Consider the following 9,630-nt stretch of genomic DNA (forward strand, 5'->3'; position numbering starts at 1 on the left):
CCTGGCCCTGGCCCTGGGGGGCAGGGCTCCCCCTTCTCCAAGCCTCAAGGCTCTTTCTCACCCTCTGGGCTCCTCAGTTGTCCTCCCCTTGGCCGTTTGAAACCACGTGGCTTGGCAGTGGGGGACAGGCAGGGGAGAGGGGACAGGGGGACTCCGGCTCTTGCTTCACATGTGCCAGGATAAGAGCTTGACCTTGGCCCTAACTGGTTTGGCTCAGTGGATAAAGCGTCGGCCTTCGAACTAAAGGGTCCCAGGTTCGATTCCAGTCAAGGGCATGTACCTTGGTTGCGGGCACATCCCCAGTGAGGAGTGTGCAGGAGGCAGCTGATCGATGTTTCTAACTCTCTATCCCTCTCCCTTCCTCTCTGTAAAAAATCAATAAAATATATTTTTAAAAAATAAAATAAAAAGTTTGACCTTGTACAGGAGAAAGGTCTGGAAGGATTGGGGCCGAGGTAACCCAGGACCCTTGGTGGGGGTTTCTGCTGTTGTCATTTGCTGGGGGGGGGGGGGGTCGGGGAAGAGGGGGCAGCCCTCGGAGAGGTCTGGGAAGGAGGCGCCCTTTATTTAATGGTCCCTGTGGTAGGGGCCCTTTCGTGGGAATTTGCTGGAAGAATTTGACCCACCAAAGAGGTACAGCTCATTGACCCCCTGTTCCTTTCCTCTTGTTACCACTAACCCCACACCTTAGGGTGGCTCACTCCGGGGTCAGGGACAGAGTGTGTCCTGCAGAAGCTCGTCCCTGGCACAGCCATTATCTTCAAAACCCTCTTCCTGGCGCTTTGGGTCCCCAAAGAACTGGGGAAGGGGGACCTGGAAAAAGTCAATTCAGAAACGTGAGATGAACTAAAGCATCCTAGACGTACCTGCCCTCTCTGCCCCAAACACTGGGTATGATGAGACGGATCATGGACATCCCAGAGTGGCCCTGGCTGGGGTTGCTCAATGGTTAGAGCGCCAGCCTGCGCACCTTGGGGTCGTGGGTTCCATTCCTGGTCAAGGGCAGGCACCTGATTGGGGCATGTGCGGGAGGCAAGCAAAGATGTGTCTCTCAGACATCTTTCTTTCTTGTCCCCTCCTCCTTTCCCTCCCTTTCACTCTATCTTACAAAAAGAAAAAGAAAAAAAGAAAAAAAAGCAATGGAAATATACCAGAGTGTCACCCAACCCAACTGAGCCTGTTTGCTTCTTTGTATTCCTGGATGGTTCCCTCTCCCCTTCAGGTGAGAGAACATTAGGTTGCTATTCTTAAAGAAACAGTAGTTCTCTCTGCAGAGCTTTGGAATCCAGATTAAACCTTGAGGTGAGCCTGTCTCTTACCGGCTCACAATCTCTAACCTTCTAGCTGCTGACATGATAGAGTGGGTGGCTTTCTTTCCCAGTATCCAAAATGAAAGTTATTAGTTAAAGAATAATAGTGATAAATCATTGCAATATGTTTTAATTGGTTTAGAGATTAATGTAGCTTGTTTGCTAAATAACTTCCAATGTGGTCTGTTGCCTAGGGAACAGGGCTAGGAACAAAAGCTCAGAATTGGGAAAACTGAATACAAATTGGCAAAGAGCCTTCATCACATTTTATTACTGCCCCTCCAGGCACAGCCCTGCATTCATGCTTCTACTTGTTTAAAAGTGTCATAGCAGCTCGAGAAAGCATGCCCGGCTTGCTGAATGAATGAGTGGTTGCCACCACCTAAGGTCTGCAATCTCTGCCCTCCTCCCCTCCCACCCGGGTCTGAACCCTCCTACCCTCCCACCCATGAATGAACCCTCCCTCGCAGCACTTTCCATGGCAACTTCTCCAATTAGCCTTAGCACAATGTCTTGCACACAGTAGGTATTCAAGAAGAGTGAATTGAAATAACGGAACTGAATTGGACACCCCGCAGAACAAATACCACACCGTTTAGTGCTGCCCACACTCACAGACCAAAGCAGATGTGACGCCGTGTTCCATTATCGCTCAACCCTTGGCAAGGATCTGACCACAGAAACATCTTGATCTATCTGTGCTTGCAGCATCTGCAGCAAGTGTAAATTTTTCTCTTAAAAATCATGTCTCTGGCCTGGAGGAAATAAATTAGAATGACTGTTTTTTAAACACCAAAGACAAAGACTTTATTACAGGAGCTTGTTATCCATGTTATTTATGGGAAACATAATTGAAAACACAACTGCATCCCGGGCATACCAGAGTGACTTGACACTAGACGTTATTTAAAAGATATGAGCCATTTTTATCTTCACATATTGGAAGTATCTCTGTTGCCAGTGTTTCTCAAAGAGATTATCTGCAGAAATGTCACTGGGTTGCCTTTCAAGAGGTGGCGAGGAAGATTTCTGGAGAGATCTAACCCCTGACTTGTAAGGGTCACCTCTGACGGACACATTTCCCCATCATCCTTTCTTTAGCTGGGCCTGTTTCCTCATCTGCAAAATGAGTGGGTTGGTCACTAGATAACCTTGAACATTCTTTCTACGTCTAAATTTTTAAAAGCCTTTGCCTTTTGCCAGCTGAAATGAAGGGCGGTTGGTCAGTTAATACCGACTTATGAATCCATGTTACTTTTTGTTCTTAAAGGTGATTATGTGAGGAATGGCTTCTGCCGCCACTGGTCTCCTGAAGTATTTTCTTTACCAGTGTTTGCATTTCAAGTAGAAACTGAAAATGGCAGGGGATCGAAGTCTAGCCTCTGCAAACCAGTCACTGCTTAGAATGAATCAGACTATTTAAAAAATTCAGGAAATCCTGGTTAGTGTTTTTTTCTTCTTCTATCAGTTTTATTGAGGTGTAATTTACATACAAGGAAATGCACCCATTCTTAGTGAACAGTGGATCAGTTTTGACAAATGTTTACCCCCAACAGAACCTACCACCTCCATCACGACACAGAACATTTCCATCACCCAGAAAGTTCCCTCACGTCCTTACGTGGCCAGTCCTCAACAGACTGGGTCTTCAGTAGACATCCCTTAGCATCCCAGTGTCTGACTTTGCTAGGGACACAGAGGACGACACAAAGGCCAGGTCCCTGCATTCAGAGGGCTTACACGCTAGCGCTGGAGGGTAAGCAGGTCTTCAGCTAGCACAGCCCCAGTTTAAGGAACTCGGCCTCTGCTACTGGATGCGGAGACAAGACTCTCTCTAAACCTTTGGGGGATGACCCACATGGGGGCGTCCTTCATCCCTCACTGTCCCCAGCCCTTCCCTGAGCTGGTCTTGGTTGTCTCCCCTCCCTCCAATCCTTTCTTTGGATCAGATTGGCCTTCCAACAGGATGGGGAAGTCCCTGCTGTGTCTCCTGCAGCCCAACGCCAATGACGTCTTCTTCTGTCCCATTCCTTCCTGGCAACAGTGCGGGGAGCCCATCAGGAGCTCTGAGTGGGTGACTGTGAGGAGCAGAATTGCTGAGCGCTTCAGAATCATGTTGTTCTCTTTCTCTTGAAGGCGGTAGCTTGTTTTAGAAAAAACACTTAGCCCGCAAGGCTTATTTATTTTTCTGAAGATCATCATCTATAGTAAAAGTATACCCAGTGGGGAAAATGATGGTAGACTAAGAGGGCAATGTTAAGACACAAAACTGGCTCATGTCCTCCAAGCAGTAAAACCATATTCTCTTTTCTGTGGGACAGAGCGCATTTGCATCTCTACCTGACAAAATCATTTGCAACTTGTCAATTTTCTACAAAAGAACATGTACCCCGACCGCGTCTAGTTCCCCGTCAATGGTAAGCCCACCAAAGATCTCATTTCCCTCAAGCTCCGACTGAGCTGGAAGGGAGCTTGTTAGACGATGCTCTGGGAGACTCAGAAAGGACAGCGGCTGTCTTTTTGCCTGACTTTCAGGTTTTGGATCATTTCTCTTAACGGGATTGGTCGTACTCTTGCAAAATACCAACCAAGCCTGATCGGATGAAAGGGACAGGGGCCGGTCAAGCTGTTGCCGCTGATGGCACTGTTGTCATAGGAATCCTCTCTCCCCCGAGGCTTCTCCTCAGTACAGTCTGATGGACGAGGTATTTCTTGCAGCTCCCTCTTTGGTGTTATCAAGTGACAAAAATAGTACAATTTAGTACCGGGTTTGATGTCCTTTACTCAAGGGAAAACAATCCGTGGACTGGGGAGTGTAGTGGCTCACTGGCAGCAGAGGACTCTTCCTGAGGGATTCAGGGCAGGAACGAGTTTTCCAGAGTGTTTTGGACAGGTTCAAGCCTCGGACTGAGGAGAGGGCACAGTCCTCTCATGGCCACGTGCAAGTCCCAGCTTGGAGGGCAGAGCCCTCCCAGCACAATTATAGCCAACAGCTGTAGTTGTAAGCTTGAACCTATGGTCCGAACACGTGGCCCCACGTGTCTGAGTGATGTGGGAGTGATAGAGTTCAGGTGCATGTAGTTGAGTAGGATTGAAACCCACGAAAATGTTATAAACATCTTGATCACGCCCCTACTTTGCCTCGTGGCATCTGCTATAAAATAAAGACACAGCTTGTGGGCGCTGGCGCTCCATTAGAGAAGCAGCGTCCCACCGAGGCCCGGCTTTCATTCTCTTGTCTGTCTTTTCTCAATCCTTTCCCCCCCCCCCCCCTCAGGGACACTGAACCAGGCTGAGCTGGCATGGCACATAAGGCGCCCTGGGGCTGAGTATGCCATGGCCGTGCCGGCTCGCCACACGGAGTGTTGGAGAGGCCCTGTGGAAACAGGGCATGTTGGCTAGGAGGTGGGGATTTCCTTATAGGGCGAGCAGGTCCTGTTCTCTGGGGTAAGGTGAGCTAGTTAACGCTGAGTTGGAGGATTATGATGGGGGTATGCTAGGTTTCCTCAACAATGAGGCGTTTCCCGTAAGTGCAGGCTGACTTAGGTTTAGATTTGTGACGTGGGCCAGGCCACAGGGGCGGCCTCCCTTTTGTGGGTCCCAATGAGTGTCTTTCTGAAAAGGAAAGACTCATTGCTCCAAAACGCTCAGCTTCCCGGGAAATTGGGGCTCTTAGAATCAAAAGACTGATTCATTCTCCTTTGGCAACTTTAGATTTTTTTGACTCATTGGTGGTTTTCCTTATAGGAGAAGCTTCTAAGCAAAAGGGGGGGAACAGGCCTGATTGAGTCATAGTAATCCCTACACAAAGGTCCCAGCGAAGGCTGCCCTAAAGCTCTGGGGGCCTGTGCCGTCGGGAGCACGAAATACCGAGTGAAAGATCCGCAGCCACGGCAACATCTCATCAACTCACTTTGGGAAGCAGGCGGCTGGAGTTGGCCCCATCAGCCTGCCAGGTTCTTGCTGCAGGGCCTTAGGCAGAAGTCACAAATGAAAAGAAGGAAGATAAATCCTGCTGTACTATTCTCAGGCGGGGTGGGGTTATAAGGACCAACTCAATTTAGAATTTGTTGCGTTGGTATGTGCCAGGCACAATGCTGCCTGTGGGACCAACTGAGATATTTGTCTTGCAACTCCAAAGAAAAGGTATAACCCGGCGGGTGTGGCTCAGTGGTTGAGGGTCGACCTAGGAACCAGGAGGTCACGGTTCAATTCCAGGTCAGAGCACATGCCCAGGTTGCGGGCTTGATCCCCAGTGCGGGGCGTGCAGGAGGCAGCCGATCAATGATTCTCTCTCATCACTGATGTTTCTATCTTTCCCTCTCCCTTCCTCTCTGAAATCAATAAAAATATATTTTAAAAAATAAAATAAAGAGAAGGTATATTAGGTGACAATTATTAAGATCAAAGACTCATGACAATTAGCCTGCAGGCTGGCCCTGGGTGGCTGCAGCCCCCAGGGGTGTGGGTGGGGGAGCAGTGCTGGTAGAGGGTTGAAGGGCTGTCCTGAGGTGGAAGGTGGGGAAAGAGACTTAACCCAGAAATAGCAAAGGATTCCGCCTCTGCCTCCTGCTCAGCCTGCAAACCAGCTCCCAACAGGCTACGTGTGGCCCTGCAGGTGGCTGGCAGCCAAGCAATTAGTGGGGTGTGAAAAGAAAGGATTGTGAATAGAATTGGCCCCTGCTGGTCTCCTGAGACCCAGGGAGCCAGCTCAGGTCCAAAGTCCCCGCTGAGTCCAAGTCCCAGGCCCAGTGGCTCCTCCACTCACCCCCAAGGGGCTGTAGACATGGATTACGGCTAAAAATATATTTCCCCCTCCAATTACAAAACAACCATAAAATGATTTTCTGAGTAGCCCTTCCCACTGGCAGGCGTTTCTCGACCGAGCTCCAGGGAGCAGCCGGACCCCCTCATCACCCCAGCCCCTAGGATTAGGGTCCTGGAGCAGCCGGACCCCCTCACCACCCCAGTCCCTAGGATTAGGGTCCGAGCACAGTCCGGTCCCTTTGTTACTGGCAAGGGGACGGGTGGGTGCGGATCAGGCCTGCTTATGGCCGGCAGGTGGTGTGTGGGTTCCTGACCTTGTACAGGAGAGAGTTCACAATGCGAATCCAGGTGACTTTGAGAGTTCAGTTTATTAAAGCTGGGGACAGTGAAGCAAGAAAGGGCTTAGGATAGAAGCAGCCACAGGAGCGAGATGAGGCTGCTTTGGCTCATGGGAAGCCAGAGAAAAGGGGCCTTGGGGTCAGGTTCATGGGTTTAGCCTGGGACGAGCTGCTGCCGCCCATTGCTCCCTGGTTGCAAGTCTCCTGGGAGGGACCCTCAGAGTTTAGGAGATGCCGCCTGTGGGGAAAGATGAGGGGGAAGGGGAAGGCAGGAGCTTGGAAACCACACTGTGGGGTTTGCCTTTATAAATCCGTTTTGTTCTCTTCAGAGCACAAACCTTGACTCCAATAAATGCACTTTGTTCCTTATTACTCTGTTTCGGTTAACACTTTCCTCCCAGGCTGGGGAAGAGGCTGTAGGGGCTCCACCTTGTAACTTACAGGATCGGCCAGAGGCAAGGAGGGGGCCAGTGGGGCTGAGGTGGAGGCTCACACCTCTGAAGCCCCAAAGCAGCCGGGGACCCCCAAACAGAGCAGCTGGCCCTGGGGCGGGGAGCTGTTTGCTTGGCTGAGGGTACACCACGCAGGTGTAAAGTATGACCCCTCTTCTTAGGGGCAGGAGTCCCTCAGAGGCATGGTCTGAAGGCCGGAGGAGCTGGGGGGAGGGCTGGGCAGCGCACACTCCTGACCTGGGGAGGAGCTGCCTCCACAAAGCCCAGAGGTGGCACAGGTGGGGGTACCTGGGCGATGTGAGTGGGAAACCCTCCAGGTAGTGAAAACGTACAGCTGGCGCCCAGGTAGCTATCAGCCAGGACGTGTAGCGTTAGTGGAACCCCATGGGGCAGTGAGCAGAGATAAAAGGCCAGAAGCCCAAAGACTGAAGCTTGGGGATCAAGTACAGGATCTGGGACAAGGGGCAGTAAGAGGGGGGATGTGGCCCAGAGGCAAACATGGTCAGTGCTGTCCAAGGCCTTAGACACCGGGCTCTGATCTTCCCAGCCCCGCTGTAGTGTACTAAAGGCGGCTGCAGCCCAGCGGCGTGGCTCAGTGGTTGAGGGTCGGCCTATGAACCAGGAGGTCATGGTTCGATTCCCGGTCAGGGCACATGCCTGGGTTGTGGGCTTGACCCCCAGTGTGGGGCGTGCAGGAGGCAGCCGATCAATGATTCTCTCATCATTGATGTTTCTCTCTCTCTCCCTCTCCCAAATCAATAAAAATACTTAAAAAAAATAATTTTAAAGAAAGGCAGCTGAGCTGCAAATTCTTTCACCCCTCTCCCACCGAGATGTGGCGGCTTTGCTTCCTCCCATTAAGCCTGGGTGGGCCGACTGATGCGCCCACAGACTAAAGACCCCCATAGACTAAATACCAGCAGCTCAGACTCCCTAAAGCTGGGAACACTCGCTCTTAGAAGCCAGCCACCCCACTGTGAAGCCCCTTAACGCGGTCCAAGGATGAGGAACCTTAACTCACATCACATTCATGAGCTGAGGTTTGGGTGGTCATACAGCAACATCCATCCTCCTCTCCCAGGGCCTGGTGGGTGGTGGGGGCCCACCTGGAGCTCCCCTCTCCCACCACCCTCCCTTTACTTCTGCTCTGGTGGCTGGTGACCTGCACTGGGCTTACACCTCAAGTGCAGTCAGCACCGAGGGTGGCCCCAGGCCTCTATGGGGGTCAGGTTTGGGGAGTGGCCACACAGAGCGGCTCACCGTGGCCTCAACAAGAACAGGACAGGACAAGCTCTGGCCTCTGAGTGACCCACAGGCAGCCACAGCCCAGCTTCCTGTACTGGCATCTGCTGAGCCCATGTGAGCCTGCCCCAGGGAACCAGGGACAAACAGCCAAAGCATTTAAACAACCTGATGCCCTTTTGTTGTTATTGTTCATTTGTTTATTTAAAAAAGTGTAGGAAATACAATGCTACTTAAAAAGTTATCTATAACAAATAAATTATTCCCAGTTAAGCATTGGGGTTTAAGGAGCCGGAAGTACATCGGGCGGGACCCTCCCAGGAGGCGTATCTTCAGAATACGTGAGATCCACCCGAGGTCTCGGAAGACAGCGAGTCGGCCTGCATTGTGGCGCTCTCCGTTAGAAGGAAATGGCCAAGGGGGCCCCTTGTCATTCAAGGGGATGTGTGTGATGACAGCCACACCAAAGATGGCCAGCCACACTTTGGGGCAGAAGGCAGAGCACTAACCCAGCGAACCAGGAGGGAAAGGAAGGTAGGGAATGGAGGGCCAGGGCTCCACTGGTGATTTTAAACAACGATGCGATTTCAGTGGAGGGAAGGAAGCCACAGTTTTGCTCCGGCCTTTCATGACAGGGATTGTCAGCATCTCAGGTTGGGAGGCCCAGGCCGGGGGTTGGAGGGGAGGACATGGGGGATAGGGGACTGCGCAGGAGCCAGCCTTTCAGAAGAGAAAGGTGCCATAGGCCGAGAAGCGCTGAGGGCACAATGAAACACACACACACACACAAACATACACACACATCAAACTCTTTCTTTTGGAAAGAGTTCAAGAGGCCTTAGAATGCACACCACTAGGGAGATTACAAAACTCCTTTTCATGGAGGCAAAGTAGCACATGAACAAGTCCAGCTGCCGCTTGAACAAGTCCAAGGTGAATTCACTGAACTCGAGGAAGTGTACTCATTTTTTCAAAGGAGGTTTTGCCCCAGGAGTATTGAACCTGGGACTGTGCTGACAAGCCGTAGCACACTGTGTCCTCCCAGGTGTGGGCAGGGGCCCGCAAAGGCAGGCACCCACAGGAGCCAGGCTGGCAATGACAGTAAATGAGGGGTGTGGCCTGTGAGTAAGAAAACTTTCCTGAAACACACGCCAGCCTCGAGGCCTGTCTTCTCATTTGATACGAGATACAGGTCCCAAATATTTCCTTTCATTATGAGAGAAGCAACTGTGGGGGGAAGCTGATCAATAGAAACAGACAATGAACCTCAGCATGGGAGGTGACAGGGAGTGGGGGAACTGTGGTGAGCTGGTAGACCAGATGCCCCAGCTAGAGTTGAGCTCTTTCTCAACGTGGCTATTCCCGAGTGAGAATGTGAGGCCCTGCTCGGTCAGATCTAGGGATCTGGATTGTTATGTAAACATTTTATCATTTTTAAATGTTAATAATTCCAAAAAAAGATTCTGTTGGCTAAACAAAGCACACCTGTGGGCTGACTTGTTTTGTAGTCTCTCCTGCAGT

This window comes from Myotis brandtii, unplaced genomic scaffold (assembly GCF_000412655.1).
Source record: "Myotis brandtii unplaced genomic scaffold, ASM41265v1 scaffold731, whole genome shotgun sequence".
In the NCBI taxonomy this organism is placed as follows: domain Eukaryota; kingdom Metazoa; phylum Chordata; class Mammalia; order Chiroptera; family Vespertilionidae; genus Myotis; species Myotis brandtii.